The 15,818-nt window shown below is 40.2% G+C and overlaps 1 pseudogene; it reads left to right on the top strand.

The window, feature by feature from the left end:
- Window positions 1-2,979: 2,979 nt before the first annotated feature.
- Window positions 2,980-10,239, top strand: LOC109376132 (swi5-dependent recombination DNA repair protein 1 homolog pseudogene; annotated as a pseudogene).
- The last annotated feature ends 5,579 nt before the right edge of the window (window positions 10,240-15,818 follow it).

The raw sequence follows: 15,818 nt of genomic DNA, 5'->3' as shown, positions 1-15,818 counted from the left end.
GCACTCTTCCCAGGTGAGGCAGATCAGTCACTGGCCTCTGGACGGCCACTCACGGCGGCTCACAGCAGCTCATGCCAGCTGCCGGCCGCTCACGCAGACTGTCAGCCACTCACGGTAGCTCATGGCAGCCCACTGCAGCCCCACTGCAGCCTACACCGTAGCCGGCAACTCACGGCAGCCCAGCTCCAGGTCAAGCTGTTGTTCACCATCTTAGCTGCAGAGGGCGCAGCATCACTGGCCCTCATGTGGGATCCGAACCGCAGCCTTGCTGCTCAGAGCCGGCACTCCCAAGCCAACTCTTAACCAATGCACCACTCGGCCGGCCCAGTGACTTCTTTCTTTACCTGAAGATAAAGGAAGATATTTTGATGACATTCAGGGCATCAAGGGTAATATGATGACAGCTCTGATGGCCATTCTAGAAAAAGAGTTCCAAAATTGCTTTGAAGTGTGGACTGAGCACTGGTATCAGTGCATAGGTTCCCAAGGAGAGTACTTCAAAAGTGACCATAGTGATATTCAGCAATGAGGTATGTAGCACTTTTTCTAGGATGAATTCGCGAACTTATTTGTCAGATCTTGCATGTGTAGTAATTATTATTCCACTGTTTAAAACTTTATAATTCATAAACATTTACAATAAATATATATTAATATATAATTTTACATGAAATATATTTTATTAAAATAATAAATATATACATAAATATATAAATGCATTTGTTTATGCATTGAAAGGTCTCTAGGACATGTTACGTCTTTTTCAATTTATGACTCATAGCAAAAAAATTGTCCTACACTCTGGGATAAACTGGAGGAGATTTAGGAACATCTATGTTGAGCTTGGTACAAAAAAAGAATCATGATGTTTTCTCTATATTTCAAAATTATTATAAAATTCATACAGCATTTGGAAATATTAAATACTAAATTTAAACTTAAATAGTTGTTTTGAAATATTTAATGTATTTCTGTTTTCCATAGCTAATACAACTTTTAATACATGCATGATTTTATGCTTGAAATGGCTGTGTATATTTCCTAATCAAGATGCTTTAAAAATGATTTAATTTAACTCTTGATGGCCATTATTGATGAAAAACTTTATTGCACGAGTATACAATAAAAAAATTTTACAACCACGCAAAAACTGTGACATAGCTGAGGCTCTAATTTTTAATTGAATATCTTTTCCTTTTCCTTCATTGATAACTGTAATGTTAAAATTTCTTTGGTGAGGGCCGGCTGAGTGGCACGTTGGTTAAGAGCTGGCTTGGGATGCCAGAGGGCCCTGGTTCGGATCCCACCTATGAGGGCCAGTGACACTGCCCTCCACAGCTAAGATGCTGAACAACAGCTCAACCTGGAGCTGGGCTGCCGTGAGTCGCCTGCGAAGGCGTAGGCTGCAGCCCCTGCTGCAGTGGGCTGCCATGGGCTACCGTGTGTAGCCAGCAGCCAGCGTGAGCGGCCAGCAGCCGAAGTGAGCGGCCGTCCAGATGCCGGCGACTGATCTGCCTCACCCGGGAAGAGCGCAATGATGGTGCCAACTTGGGCCAGTGAAGCAACATCCTCCACAACTAGATTGAAGAACAAAACAACAGCAACTTGTCTGTTCCCCTTCCCCCAATTCCCCAATTAAAAAATATATATATATATATATATATATATATATATATATATATATATACACATATATATATATATATATATATATATATATATATATATATATATATATATATATATATATATATATATATATATATATACACATACATACATATATATTTCTTTGGTGATATGAATGGATTTCCAAGTTAATCGAACATTACCATAGTAAATATTTCTCAATCTAAATATTCTCTAATTTGCAAAAGGCATGTGTCTTGTTAGAGCCATCATCCTCAAAGTGGTTTGGATGCCCGTTAAAAGCCCCAAGGAGACAGAATTATATAATATATGTGGTATACTAAGTTGAATAGCGTCCCCCCAAAATTCATGTCCACCCAGAACTTGGGAATGTGACTTTCTTTGGAATAAGCATCTTTGCAGATGTAGTTAAGGTAAGGTTGAAGATAAGATCATTCTGGATTAGGATAGGCCCAAAATCCAATCAGAGTACCTTAAAAGAGAAAAAGAAGACACAGGGACACACAGAAGAAGGCCATGTGGAGACAGAGGCAGGGGTTGGAGCGACGCATCCACAAGCCAAGGCGCGTCAGGGGTTGAGGGCTACCACCGGAAGCTGGAGAAAGGCAGGGGATGGGTTCTCCCTCAGAGCCACTGGAAGGAACTGATGTTATAGATACCTTTTTTTTTTTTAAGATTTTAATGGGGAATTGGGGAAGGGGAACAGCCAAGTTGTTGTCCTTCAATCTTAGTTGTGGAGGGTGCAGCTAGCTCAGCTTCAAGTCCAGTCACCATCGGAGGCCACTCAGCTCAAGGTGCCATGTTCAATCTTAGTTGCAGATGGGCATAGCCCACCATCCCATGCGGGAGTCTAACCAGCAATGTTGTTGTTAGGAGCACATGCTCTTAGCAGCTGAGCCATCCTGCCACTTGTTGGCAGGCAGCTCACCAGCAGCTCAGCTCAGGCACAGTTCACTGGCCCATGTGGGAATCGAACTGGTGACCCTGTTGCTCAGAGCTCGTGCTCTTAACCAACTGAGGCACTCGGCCGGTCTTATAGATATCTTGATTTCAGAATTCTGGCCTCCAGAACTGTGAGAGAATAAATGTCTATTTTAAACCACCCAGTTTGCAATAATTTGTCATAGCAGCTCTGGGACACTAAGGTACATGCATGCCACTCACAGACAGGGCCCAGGCCCTGGGTTGGGACCTCTCAGGATCGGGCTGCTGCCTATCTTTCTGCAGTCTGGGGATGGTGGAGGGAAGTGGATGTCTCTGAGAGATGGACTTTCCCTGGGTCATCTGTGGCTGTGGAGTAGAGAACTCCCTTTTCTCGAGGTAAACCAAGATTTAATTTTCAAGATGGAAAGTCCATCAGACTAAGCTGCGATTTTACCTAGCGTTCTACAGGCCTGTTTCAATCCATCATCTCCCCATACAAATAGTTCAAGAAAACAACCTATGAGGATGATTAAGGAAAACAAGATCTTCATTCAATCCCTGTTACAGTGTATTAAAACATTTTAAAACGAAAAATGAAGAAAGCAATCAGAATATTTCAGAGAAACCAGCATCTTCAATAGAAGAAAACTGGAATTTCAAGAAAAATTTAAAAACATAGACAGTAAACTTGAAGAAAAAAAACATATTTGAAAAATACCTTCCTGAAATTACCATGCTAAGCAAAATAAGTCAGACAGAAAAAGTCAAGAACCATATGATTTCACTCATATGTGGGATATAAAGCTGAAGGCAACAAAGAAACAAGACAAACAGAGACACAAAAATTCATAGACACAGACAACAGTTTAGTGGTTACCAGAGGGTAAGGGGGGAGGTGGATGGTAGATGAGGGTAAAAGGGATCAAATATATGGTGATGGAAGGAGAACTGACTCTGAGTGGTGAACACACAATGTGATATATAGATGATGTATTATAGAATTGTACACTTTAAACCCATGTAATTTTACTAATCATTGTCACCCCAATAAATTTAATAAATAAAATGATAATAATAATAATAATAAATTAAAAAGAAAGAAAAATACCATCAACTATCAATGCACGTGGATCTCAATCACATGACACTGGGTCTTCAAAATGAGGTTCTGAATGACCATCTTTTCAAAAGAGGCGTAAACAAAGAAAAAGCAAAATTGGTAAAGCAGGTTCAGGAGAAAGAAGACCTTCTTCTGAGGCAACAACTAGTCAAAATTTGGAGCTCAAAGATTGACTTGTTTTGGTTATAGTTGTTAATAAAGAAGTGGCGAAGCTGCTAGCTAGTGGTTGCTTTGAGAGTTGCAGTCAGCCATTTCTGAGGAGAACAAGAAATTCTTTCCTCAGTTGATAGACCATTGTGGGTTGGATGATAAATTGCCACACTATGACAGAAATGAAGAAGAATTTGTAAGTGTTTCATTCATAATTTTTCTCCCAAATATCTTTGAAAATGACAAGTTAATTAAAAGATACATTTTGAAGGGAAGATATAACCCATTAGGGGAAGATATCCATGTGAACATCAATTCAGGGCACTCTGTTATGTAAATTTAAACTAAGTTCTAAAATGAAAAAATGGCATTTTGGGTAAACTTACCAAAGAAAATTTGACAGTTGAAGAAATGTGGGAAAAAATTAAATCATGTTTAAAAAATAATTTGGATAATTCTGGGAGTGAGTTTTAATACATTGTTTTGTTCATTGTGGTAAAAAGTTGTATGTTAAATGTTTCAAATGTCCAATCTGGTGAATATCTAAACCTAAACTGGTCTGACAGTGCCTGACTCTCTCCTAAGTTTATGACCCTTGTTTCCATCCATTTACCACACATTTCCATCTGGATGGTCTAGCAGGTAATTAAACTCATATGTCCAAAATTTGTAAATAGTAATAATAATAATATACATGAAGATAAACATTGGGGGCCACTGCACAAGCCAAAAGCCTTTGCCCACTTCCCATCCCCAAGCTGCTCCATGTATCCTGCATCAGGCCCTTTGGGCACCTAGAATAGCATCACCACCCAAACTCTGTCACCTGCAGAAGCAGACGCCCAGACAGCGACCCCAGCCACACCTGCCCCTTTGGCGCCTTCCTCACCCCAGCACTCTGGCTTTCGGCTCCATCCCTCAGCCTGTGCAGGCCTCACGCTGCTCAGGCACCCTCAGAAAAGTGACAGTTTGGGAGCCCCAGGTGTTCCTTGGGCTGAGGGAGCAGTGACCTGTGGAACAACTAGACCCTTCCGGAAAGTTCAGCAGTTATTTCAGGGATGTGCACCTGGGATGTGTCCCACAGAGGGAAGGAGAGTTTTCATGTTTGCTTTATACACTCCTATGCTGATTCAATGAGTGTAACATCACTATGTATTTTATAGTTTGTTTGTTTTTAAGGTCATTTACTCGTATACATAATGTAAAAAAAAAATAGATACATCAAATGGGAGAACACTTTCACAGGGGTAAAAACATCTCCCTTTCCCTATGTTCTCATGTCCTCCAATCCCTGGACTTCCTGGATCTCGCAAGACCCTCCCCTGCACCCTCACTGTGTTCTGCTTTCTCCTCCTCTCGTATCTGCTCAGGACCCTGGCTCCACTGCAGGACAGCAAGCTAATTTCGAGGATGTGCAGAATATGCTGTATTAACTAATAGTGGAAAACAAGCTCAGGTTTCAGCCGCCAGTGACCTTTGCTCAAACTCATCTCTTCCACATAACCAGCTGGGCTAACGTGGCCACATGTTTTACCTGCTCTGAGCACGTTTCCTAGTGTGAGCGTGTATATGTGGGGATAATAATGTCCACCTCTCCAACCTCGGGGAATTCAATGGCCTGATGAATGCAGAGGTGCCTGACACAGAGAGAGGAGGTTATTATACAGTTAGGGGAAAGGCAATGACAGGTGTCAGACACCCAGGAGGGGCTCCCACATCACCCCTGCTCCTCTCTGGAGGTCGGCTTCCTTCTTTTATTCTCTCTGCCTAGCAGTCCTTTGTGACTCTTGCCTCCATGGCAGAAAATGGCTGTCCATGGTTTGTACGTTTTAATTCCAGCCCCTGGCGCAGTCTAAGCAAGTCTGAATCCCAACTCCATGTTCCGGATGAGAGAACCAGATTAGCCAGGCTTGGGTGACAACTGCCAACCCACTTATCTGTGTTAAAGGGTCAGAGCCATATTCGTGTCTGCTGGGCCCCATCTCTGTGCATAAGGTGCAATCATGAACTAGGGGACACCCCAAACCCAAGCTCTGCCACTAACTACTTGTGCTGCCTGGGTCTTCTCATAACCTCTGTCCCTCAACTATGAAAGAATTAAACTACGACTCCTAAAGCTCTTTTGAGTTCTAAATTCTATGGTCCAATGATTCAAATGGAAGGAATTCTAGGAAGCACAGCTGACAAGCAGAGAGGCTGGGCGTTGGGAGAACTGAGATGGTCAAGACCCAGCCTGCTTTGAATAATCTAGCCACTCTGATCTATCTGCCAGTGAAGTCGCCGCCCCCGCCCCAAGACAAACAAACTGAAGCACATTTGGTTAAAGATCCAAATTGTCTTAAGATGTAGGCAGATACATACAGCAGGTCCTTCAATAACATCGTCTCATTCAATGTCATTTTGCTGTAACATCGATGAGATGCTGTAGGAGCTTAACTCTATCAATTAGCCTGTGGCAAAACTGGTTTTCATTATACATCATTCCGATTAAAGTCACAGAACCTGTCCATTGCAATAAGTGAGGGCTGCTACATTCTCAAGGTCTCCGGTGCTTTGGTGGCTGGAGTCCTGTGTCAATCAACCTAATGTCCGTGATGTACTCATGTGGGCTTAGAACTGGGCTAGATATAGTGGTTCAAAAGAAATATAATGTTTATAATATAAAAATATGTATACAATATCACTTCTTTAACAGTGCCTATAGTCCTGAAAACATGCATAATCAAGGTTTGTAAATGTAATTATATATCCACTTACCTTTGGCCGTATTTAGTTATTTAACAGACATGTTCCCTTCACCCCTCTCTAAGGCTGTTACTGCCAGGGTCAGACACTGGGTATATGGTTCTACTTAGTATGAGGGCAGGAGGGTTGAAGAAGGACAATAGGAGCCTGAAACTAACTCTTTTAATCAAATTAATTCACATTACCTGGGGAAAAGTGGAAGACAAATAAAATCTTAAAAGAGGGAGCCAGCAAGAGCTTCTCCCTGTTTTTCCCAACAGTAAAGAGCAAAGGAACACAGACAGGAGCCATATCAGGCTGTGTCACCTTGGATCGCATCTTTTCTTAGCTAGAGAAGAGGCGAATAGCAACAGGCCCAAACCAGTTTCACCCAGTTTCCTAAGCCAGATGGTTCTTTTCATTCAAGAGTACAATTTCATTCAAGAATACAGTTTTAGTCTTATACCTTACAACCCAGATTTTTTTTTTCAGATTTCTGCTGCACTTTGACAATGAAGAATAACCTATTGGTTCTATGAGATGTGAACTCAGCTGTCAGGCTCACTTCTCTCAGTAGGGAGGATCCTGGTGTCATAGAAGAAATTTAGGGTGAACTTTTATAGTGCATTCTTGTTATTCTTATTCACTGCCCTAATTCTTGTCGTTACTCTGAGAGTGGTGAGTGGGAGTGTTTGTCTTGGGGCTAAGGAGAGGGGTGAAGGGTGGGAGTTGAAAAGGGCCTGGGGAAACGGAGAAGGAAAGCATCAGATATTTATTAAATCTCCAGAGAGAGTGCTTTGCACAGAGCTGAAGGTTTAAAGAATAGCTTGGTTAAAATTTGCAATCAAATCAACTAATAAAATTCTATTACACTAAATGTTTTATTTAAATAATTTTTAAAACTTCCTTTCCCAGGCTATTATAAAATGGAAACAACCACTGAGAATTTCACCTCTCTCTCTTCTCTCTCTCTCTCTCTCTCTCTCTCTCTCTCTCTCTCTCTCTCTTTCTCTCTTCCCCCTCTCACTACCAAATTCAACTTTATATTTCAACATAATAACAATTACAGTAATATATTTAATCCTCTCTTATGTATATTTTATGTAGCACTGTGTTCACGAGAATTTCACCTTCTCATATTCAACAAAGACTGAGAAGAATGTGAAGCTTGGAGCTGGATTCTCAAGTTCCAGCTGGTCGTTGGCTGCAGCTCCCTCTGGTGGACCTTTTCTGCACTGCCATTCTTTTCCGGGTTTTGGGGGGTTTTTGTTTTGGTTTTTTTAGGGCAGGAACACTTTATTCATAAGCCAAGAAACATCACATAAAGCCAAGAACATTAGGAAATCAACTCAAAAGATTCCTGAATGATCAAAATTGTGTGAATCTGATAAGATGAGCTGATTGTGGTCACCAGAATTCTTCTAAGGAAAATAGTTAAAAAGTAATGGCTTATGACCCAGCAAGTCCACTCGTAGGTATTTATCCAGAAAAACCCAAGACATTAATTCAAAAAAACATATGCACCCCTATGTTCATTGCGGCACTATTCACAATAGCCAAGACTTACAAAACCGAAATGCCCATCGGTAGACGACTGGATTAAGAAACTATGGTACATTTACACAATGGAGTATTATTCCTCAGCTTATAAAGAAGAAGGAAATAGTACCATTTGCAATGATATGGATGGAATTAGAGAACATTATGCTAAATGAAATAAGTCAGTCAGAGAAAGACAAATACCATATGATCTCACTTATACGTGGATTCTAAAAAACTGAATAAATGAGAAATGTCAACAGAAATAGTCTCAGAGACACAGAGGAAAAACTGAGGGTTGCCAGTTGGGAGGGGATGGGGATGAAGGAGAAGGGGAAGGGATGAGACCATACAAATTGGTAATTGTAATATGGCCTCAGGGATAGAAAAGACAGTCTGGGGAATATAATCAATAATGTTGTAAATACGTTTTAGGGGGCCAAATGGGCTCATGTCTTGTTAGGGAGACCACTTCATAGTTGGTGTAGAGGCCTGACCACCGCACTGTATTTCTGAAGCTGATGTTGAATAATAGTCTATGTCAACTATAATTATATATACATATAGTCACGGGACATGGAGTACAGTGTGGGAGTGGAGTCAATGGAATTGTAATAGTTATGTATGATATCGGGGGGGGGAGGGCAGTAGATGGGGGAGGGGGTTGTTTCTTTTGAGGGGTGAAAAGGATAACTATTACATTATTCTGTACACCTGAAACTAATTATAATAATAAATAAATAAAAATAAAAAGTAATGGCTTGATAATAGCTCCAAGTGGCAGATACAACTGGAGGGAGTGCTCAGTAATAACTGTTTTAAAATGTTTGCTCTGATTGATAAAGGATGGGAATTTGGATTTGAGAATTGGAGGAGAAATTTCACCCTCACCCTGGGGACAGTGTAGCATAGTAGAGTAGGAGCCACAGGAAATATATGCTAACTAGTGTTTGAGTGAACTGCTTGGAGTAACCTGAGATGCCAAACCCTTCTTCAAACCCTTCAAATCTAGAGCAGAGAAGACAGAAAAATAGAGGCCTTTGCAATAAGCCTAAGGAAACATAACAGACATAAACCTCGAGTTTACATATGAAGCTTTCTGACATTTTTGAGAAGTGAGGGGGTAAGGTATAAGTAAAAAAAGGTGATAGCGTCTGCTTTGGCATAGTCACGAATCATGGAGTTTAGAGAAAGCCTTTTTGTGTTTCTATAGAGTTGGGGCTTTCTGAATACATTTTGCTTTAAAAGGTTGGATCCAGGGCTCAGAACAAGCCTGGGAAAGTTAATTTACAACTTTAGAGATAGAGATCCAGAGAAAGAACTCCAGAAGTTCTCATATTTATGCATCAAGGGAAAAGGAGGCCCAGGACTGTGGGGACACATCAAGGTTATAAAAGACACCAGGGCTCATGTGGCCCTTGGAGAGGTATATTTACACTCCAGAAGATTTGAGTGAGAACCTAAGACCCTTTCCATCCCATCCCCAGGAATCAAAGGTATGTCTCCCTCCTTTCAGGTAGTTGACTCCCTCTCCTGTGTATAAACAGAAAAAATCTATTTTTTTCTCCTTCCCTCACCTATTGTGAATCTAGCCACTTGTCAAGCCAGGCAAAAGCACTGGAGAAAAAAAAAAGGTTTAGTTTGAGACATCTAGATGAAAATAACAGTTGGAAAGACAATTGAAAATGCAGGTCCAAAGTCATGGTAAGAAGTAGGTATTGGAAAAATAGATCTGGAACTTCTAAGTGTAGTTAATTCTCTATTCAGAGACTCCATATTTGCAAATTCACCTACTCAATAAAATCTGTTTGTAACCTCAAATCAATACTCATGGGGCTTTTGTGGTCATTCAAGGACATGCACAGAGAAGCAAACAATTGAGTTGCCCAGTGAGCATGTTCCCAGCTGAGGACAAACAAGGAAATGGCCTGCTTTCTTGTTTTAGCTCTTCTACTACAAATGAATTCACGGTCTATTTATGTCATATTTTTTGCATTTTTGTGCAGTTTGTTGGTGATTTTGCTGTGGAAAATGGCCCCAAGCATAATGCAGAGCTGCTGTTCCTAAGTCCAAGTTCCTCAGTCCAAGAAGGCTGTGATGTGCCTTATGGAGAAAATATGTGCTTTAGATAAGCTCCCCTCAGGCAGGAGTTATGGTGCTGTTGGTTGCAAGTTCATGTTAATGAATCAGCAATATATATTAAATAAGTTTCTTTTAACAAAAACAAGCGTAAAAGAAGGGCATATATCAGTCAATTGACAAGAATGTGCCCAGGACGTTGCAGAAACCTGACCTGTATTTCCCCTAGGAGCAATGGCTTAGAATCCATGAATTCAGTGTTCTCGGCAAGTTTATAGAGCATAATTACTGCAAATCATGAGAATTTTCTGTGTACAAATAGTATGTATGAGAGTGGATGATACTGAGTAGTGAAAGCATATACAGTGAGAAAATAGAGGGCTGAAGACAGGACTCTAGGGAACACCATTATTTAGAGGGTAGACAGGAGATAAAATGTTAGGGGAGCTCAAAAGGAATGGTCAGGTAAGTAAGGAGAAAATGACGAGAATTACCTTGAGGAAATTGCAGAAAGTGAACAGTTTTCAATGTCAGAAGCTGCAAAAAATCTCCCAGAAGACACATAGAGGAATAAAGGAAAAACATATACTTTAAAGTGAAATGGACCTGAATGTAAAATTTAGTTCTGCTACCTAATAGCTGGGTGATATGAGGAAATTCATCTGATTTCTCTGGGCCTCAATTACTTCTTTTGTGGAACGAAGACAAATCCTAACTAGAAGGTTGTTATAGACTATATAAAATAACGTATGCAACCCATGAAAATAAGAAACTATAGTCTGCAAATATTAAAAAGCAAAGATTAAAATGTTTTAAAGGGTGAAATAAGGCCACTGTGTCCAACAGTGACCTGTGATCTTGGCTTCGGTGATGTTCCTGCATAAGTAAAATTATACAAGCGTGAGTTTCATTTAGGTTGGGCAGTTGAAATTGGATATTTATTAATCTATGATGGGTAGGCCTGCATTTTCTTCTGTCTTTCCTATCCATATATGATAGAGATTTCTGCTGATATGCCTTGTTATTTCTTGACTTTCCATGAATGGAAAATGAGAAATAGTCAAACCTGGGTTTAAGTTATGGATCCCGACTTCCTTTCTTCCTTCAGTCACTCACTCACTCATTAAAAGTACAGATTATGTTCCAAGTTCTATGTTAAGGCACGAGAGATAAAGACGTGCCCAATGGCCTCCATGATCTTACAGTCTAATGGAATGAAAAAATAAGTGTAACAAGTATTAAAATTAAGTGTCCAGTTTAAGCAGCCCCAGAAACAATACATACTGAGGGTGCAAAAAAAATGTATACACACTTTAAGAAAGGAACAAACTGTATTAATTGTAATAATATATACTGATAACAAAAGATGAATACAAGTCACGTTTGACTTCTGCGATTACAAGAGGTGCTCGAAGTGGTTGCCATCAGCGTCCAGACACTCCTGATTACGGCAAACATTATTTGGTAGCATGTAAATTGTTCCAACACCACAGAAGCAGGACTTGGTGCTGTGCAAGGCCTCACAGGTCTTCCCTTGTGCACATCACACACTGTAGTACCATGCGTCTCAAACTTATCACGAATGCGTGCAATTGTTAGGTGTGTTGGAGATTCTGTTGCTTACTCACACCTCCATTGTCGTACTTCCACAGCATTCTGGAATTTCAAATAGCATTTCAAAATGACCTTGTGCTCCTCAAACAACAACTGTTTCCACCATTTTCTTTGACTGTCCTGCCTGTTGCATGGTGACACTAGCATTCATTTGATTAACATCACCTTTTGAGCAAATGTCATACTACACATTGCTACCAAAACTCAATTCAACTTCGAAAAGCAATCCATAGATAACATCTCTTAAAATGTGTATACATTTTTTTTGGCACCCTGGTATTATATGTTGAAGCAGGTGTAAGACAGAAACTCCTGGGAGATATTCTATATAGAATAACTTCCACGATTCTTAAATCCCATGGACTACTTTAAGAACACAAAATAACTAGAGAGTAAGGGGGAGTGAGGTACTTGTGATCCTATTTCTTTGGAGAAGCATGGGAAGAGGCTACTATAGCTTTCATCACAAGCTAAGAGAGGGGACTTCAAAGGGACCAGTAAATATCGGTTGATATGTTAATTCATGTTAACAAGATGTGAGTGAAACACAAACATCTCTGATAACTGAATGACACGACATGAGCAGCTTCTTTCTTGAATTGGCTAATAATTTTCAACTGCTGGAAGAATATGTCCTTTTTTCCCCTGTTTTGCTTTTCACAATATAACAGCTACAGACACGGCATGCCTTTAAGTTTTAGCTGCACTGCAGACATTTTCTTCAACACATTTTTAAATCTAGAGTAGACAATAAACAAAACGATAGATCAAACTCTTATTTGTGATGTTTTCCAGTTTCTGAGGTGTAACTACTCCCACCATGGTAAATTTCAAAATACCATCATGCTGTCACTGAATGCAGAGTTAGGAAGAGGTGTGCAATAGCATGGCATTATATGGTATCTTCACCATTCAGATACAATAGAGGAGAATAACTGCAAGAGCATAAGTAATAATAAAAAGCATTGAAATAACTAGAAAATGATTTTTGAGTATTTATTACATTGTTTCTGATGTGATTTCATTGTAAGTTTATATAACTTAATTTTTAATAATAGCTGTGTTTAACAACTGCCTATAAAATTCCTGAAAATTGAACAACAGGCGCTCACAAGCCAGTATGTCACCTCTTATACACCATTAACTTTAAGTACATTGAAAACATAACCTTTACTGTCCTAGCTGTCACTCTCAAACTACTAAAATATGGATTTTCCTTTCTATGAAATTAGTAGTGACCTTTGGAGCAGCAAATCCCTCTTCCCTTAATCCAGTGGATAGTTTCCAGTCTTAATCTTACTTGATGATCTGTGAGAAATGACACTATTGGTCCCTTCCTTGAAACCGATTTATCATTAGTTTTTCCAATCTCTTCATCCTACCTCTGACTAATCCTTAAGTTTACTTTGAATGGTCTCCTTCCTCCATTGAGTGCTTCAGTATTGGTGTTTTTTAATGTTCCTGGTCCTCACCTCTTACATTTCACACTGCCTCTGGAAGCCATATCTACTCTGCTGTCACTGTCTGAGTCAACACCAAATCTATATCTCCAAACCAAAATTCTCCCCTAGCCTCCTAATATCTAGACCCATGTTGGCAATTGCCTCATGATGTGTTTTTACCCTAGTGTCCCATACAAATTTCAAATTCAGAATGGCCATAACAGATGTTTCTTCCTTTTGAAGTTTACTTTGCCCTTTCAACTCAGTCATTTACAGGAAGCATCATTAACCAAATTATCTAACCAAAAGCCTGGATGCCATTCTTCATTCCTCCCTCCTTCATATATTCCAGCAGCTATTGAATCTGACCCTAATATCTCTACCAACTATTGCTTCTCTCTATACTCACTGTCACTGATAAAACTTGAGTTCTAAGCACACTTCATTGTTGTAACAACCCTCTAATTTCCTAACTTTGGGTCATCCTACACAGCGATGCCTCTGTGATCTTTCTAAATCACAAATCCTTTAATGGCTCCCAATTGCCTTAGATCAGTGGTTCTCACCCGTTATTGTACAACAGACTCATCTGGGGAGGTTTTTCAACCAATTTTACAAATGCGTAATTTACATATAATAAAGTGCACCTATTTTAAGTATATTGCTCAAGGTGTTTTGACAAACATATATACCTGTGAAACCACAATCAAGATACAAAATATCTCCATCACATCAAAAAGTTCCCATATGTCCTTTTTAAGTCAAACTCCCCAAGTTTATCCTTCCCCAAAAGATAACCCCAAGCAACCACCAGCTTTCTGTCAGTAAAGATTAGTTTTGCCTGTTCTAGAATTTCATGTAAATCAAATCAGACAACATTTACTCTTTGGCATGTGGCTTCTTTTACTCAAGATAATGTCTTTGAGGTTCATCTATGATATGGTACATGAAGCGGTAATTTCTTCTCTTTTACTGTTGAGTAGTATTCCGTTGTATGAATTTATCAAAATATTATCCATTCACTTGCTGGTGGACTGTTTTCAGTTTGGAGCTATTATGATTAAAGCTTCTATGAATATTTAGGTACAACTATTTTTGTAAACACGTTTTCATACCTCTTGGGTCCATACTTAGAAGTGGAAGCACTGGGTCTTATGATAACTGAATATTTAACTCTAGAAGAAACTGTGTAGTTTCCAAAGTGGCTGTACCATTCTACATTCCCATCAGCATTATGTCAAAGCTCCAGGCAGAGAGTCATGGCAAACACAGCTCATCTTGCATGTTTCCCCTCTCTGGCATATCACAGACCTGTACTGCCTGTTATTCAATGTCTGACAACAGTTGTTTCATATTTTTGTCTAGTTTTTTCATTGTTGAGAGTGGGATGGCAAGTCCAGTACCAGGTACCGTCACCACAAGAAGCAAAGTCCACTTGGGGAGTCTGTTTAAAAATATGATGCTAAGTTCCACCCCATGATAATTAAATCTGAGCTCCTGGTAGAGGAGAGCAGGAGAGGGGGCTCTAATGTGCAGCAATGTTTGAGAATCACTGGCCCAGAGGGTAACGTTTAATTTCTCCACTAAGGCAAGATCTTTCAGAATCTAAGACTACATCTCCAGTCTAAACCCTCCCATTATCATCTTTTGTCATTTCTCCTAAGCTTCAACCAGTAGTACTTTATGAACCTCAACATGATATTTCAAACCTATGCCATCCGTATGGTTCATTTTGGTCCAAAGTCTATTGGAAGTACTTATCCTTAAGATTCAGCCAAAGTGTGCTTGGCTGCATGGGAACTAAGGAAGAACCAGGGATTTCTAGGGCAGAATGTTGTATTAAAAAGAATACTGGGACAACAAATGCAAGATTTAGTATCTGATACCTTCATTTACAACTGGGTGAAATTTAGCCGTCATCTGGTTTCCTTGGGGATAACACAGTGTTAACAATACTTACCTGGCAGAGGGACAGAAGAGCTTACACACAGAATGCACCCAACGTGGTGCACATAACAGGCACCCACAGAACACTCCCCTTCACACCCCACGCTCCACGCAAAGTTCCACCGCAAATTGCATTTTATTATCTGTTTGCGTCTCTCTTTTCCCCACGAGATGTTGAGTTTTCTATTGAGCGGGACTACTTTTTTACCTTTGCATCCAGGAAGCATAAAAGTGCGTGGATAAGACAGAAGTTCAAATAAATTTCGGATGAATGAGGAGGGTTGCGTAGTCTCTAGTTCTGATTGCAAAGGGCATTTACAGTATTCTTCATTCTCAACACCAATTCACGCTTTGGGGGCGACGTGCCACCCAGTCCTTGGTAGGGAAACCGAGGGAATTGTACAATAATTTTGATCAGATAAGCATCCAGAGGACGTTTCCATTGTCGAGTTAAAAGAACTTGCAAGTCTGTGCTGCCCCCTAGCGCGGCGTACAGCACCTTCAGGCGTTGGGCAGCAGGAACACAAGACTCACGCGGAGGCTTCTCTGAGGAAAAATTCTCTGAGCCACTTTTCCCTTAAGGAAAAAAGGGGTAGAAGACAGGTGGGCTGGTGCCGGAAGAGCGGGAG

The sequence above is a fragment of the Hipposideros armiger genome, unplaced genomic scaffold (assembly GCF_001890085.2).
Source record: "Hipposideros armiger isolate ML-2016 unplaced genomic scaffold, ASM189008v1 scaffold_1053, whole genome shotgun sequence".
Lineage (NCBI taxonomy): Eukaryota > Metazoa > Chordata > Mammalia > Chiroptera > Hipposideridae > Hipposideros > Hipposideros armiger.
This window is presented reverse-complemented; position numbering and strand designations above follow the sequence as displayed.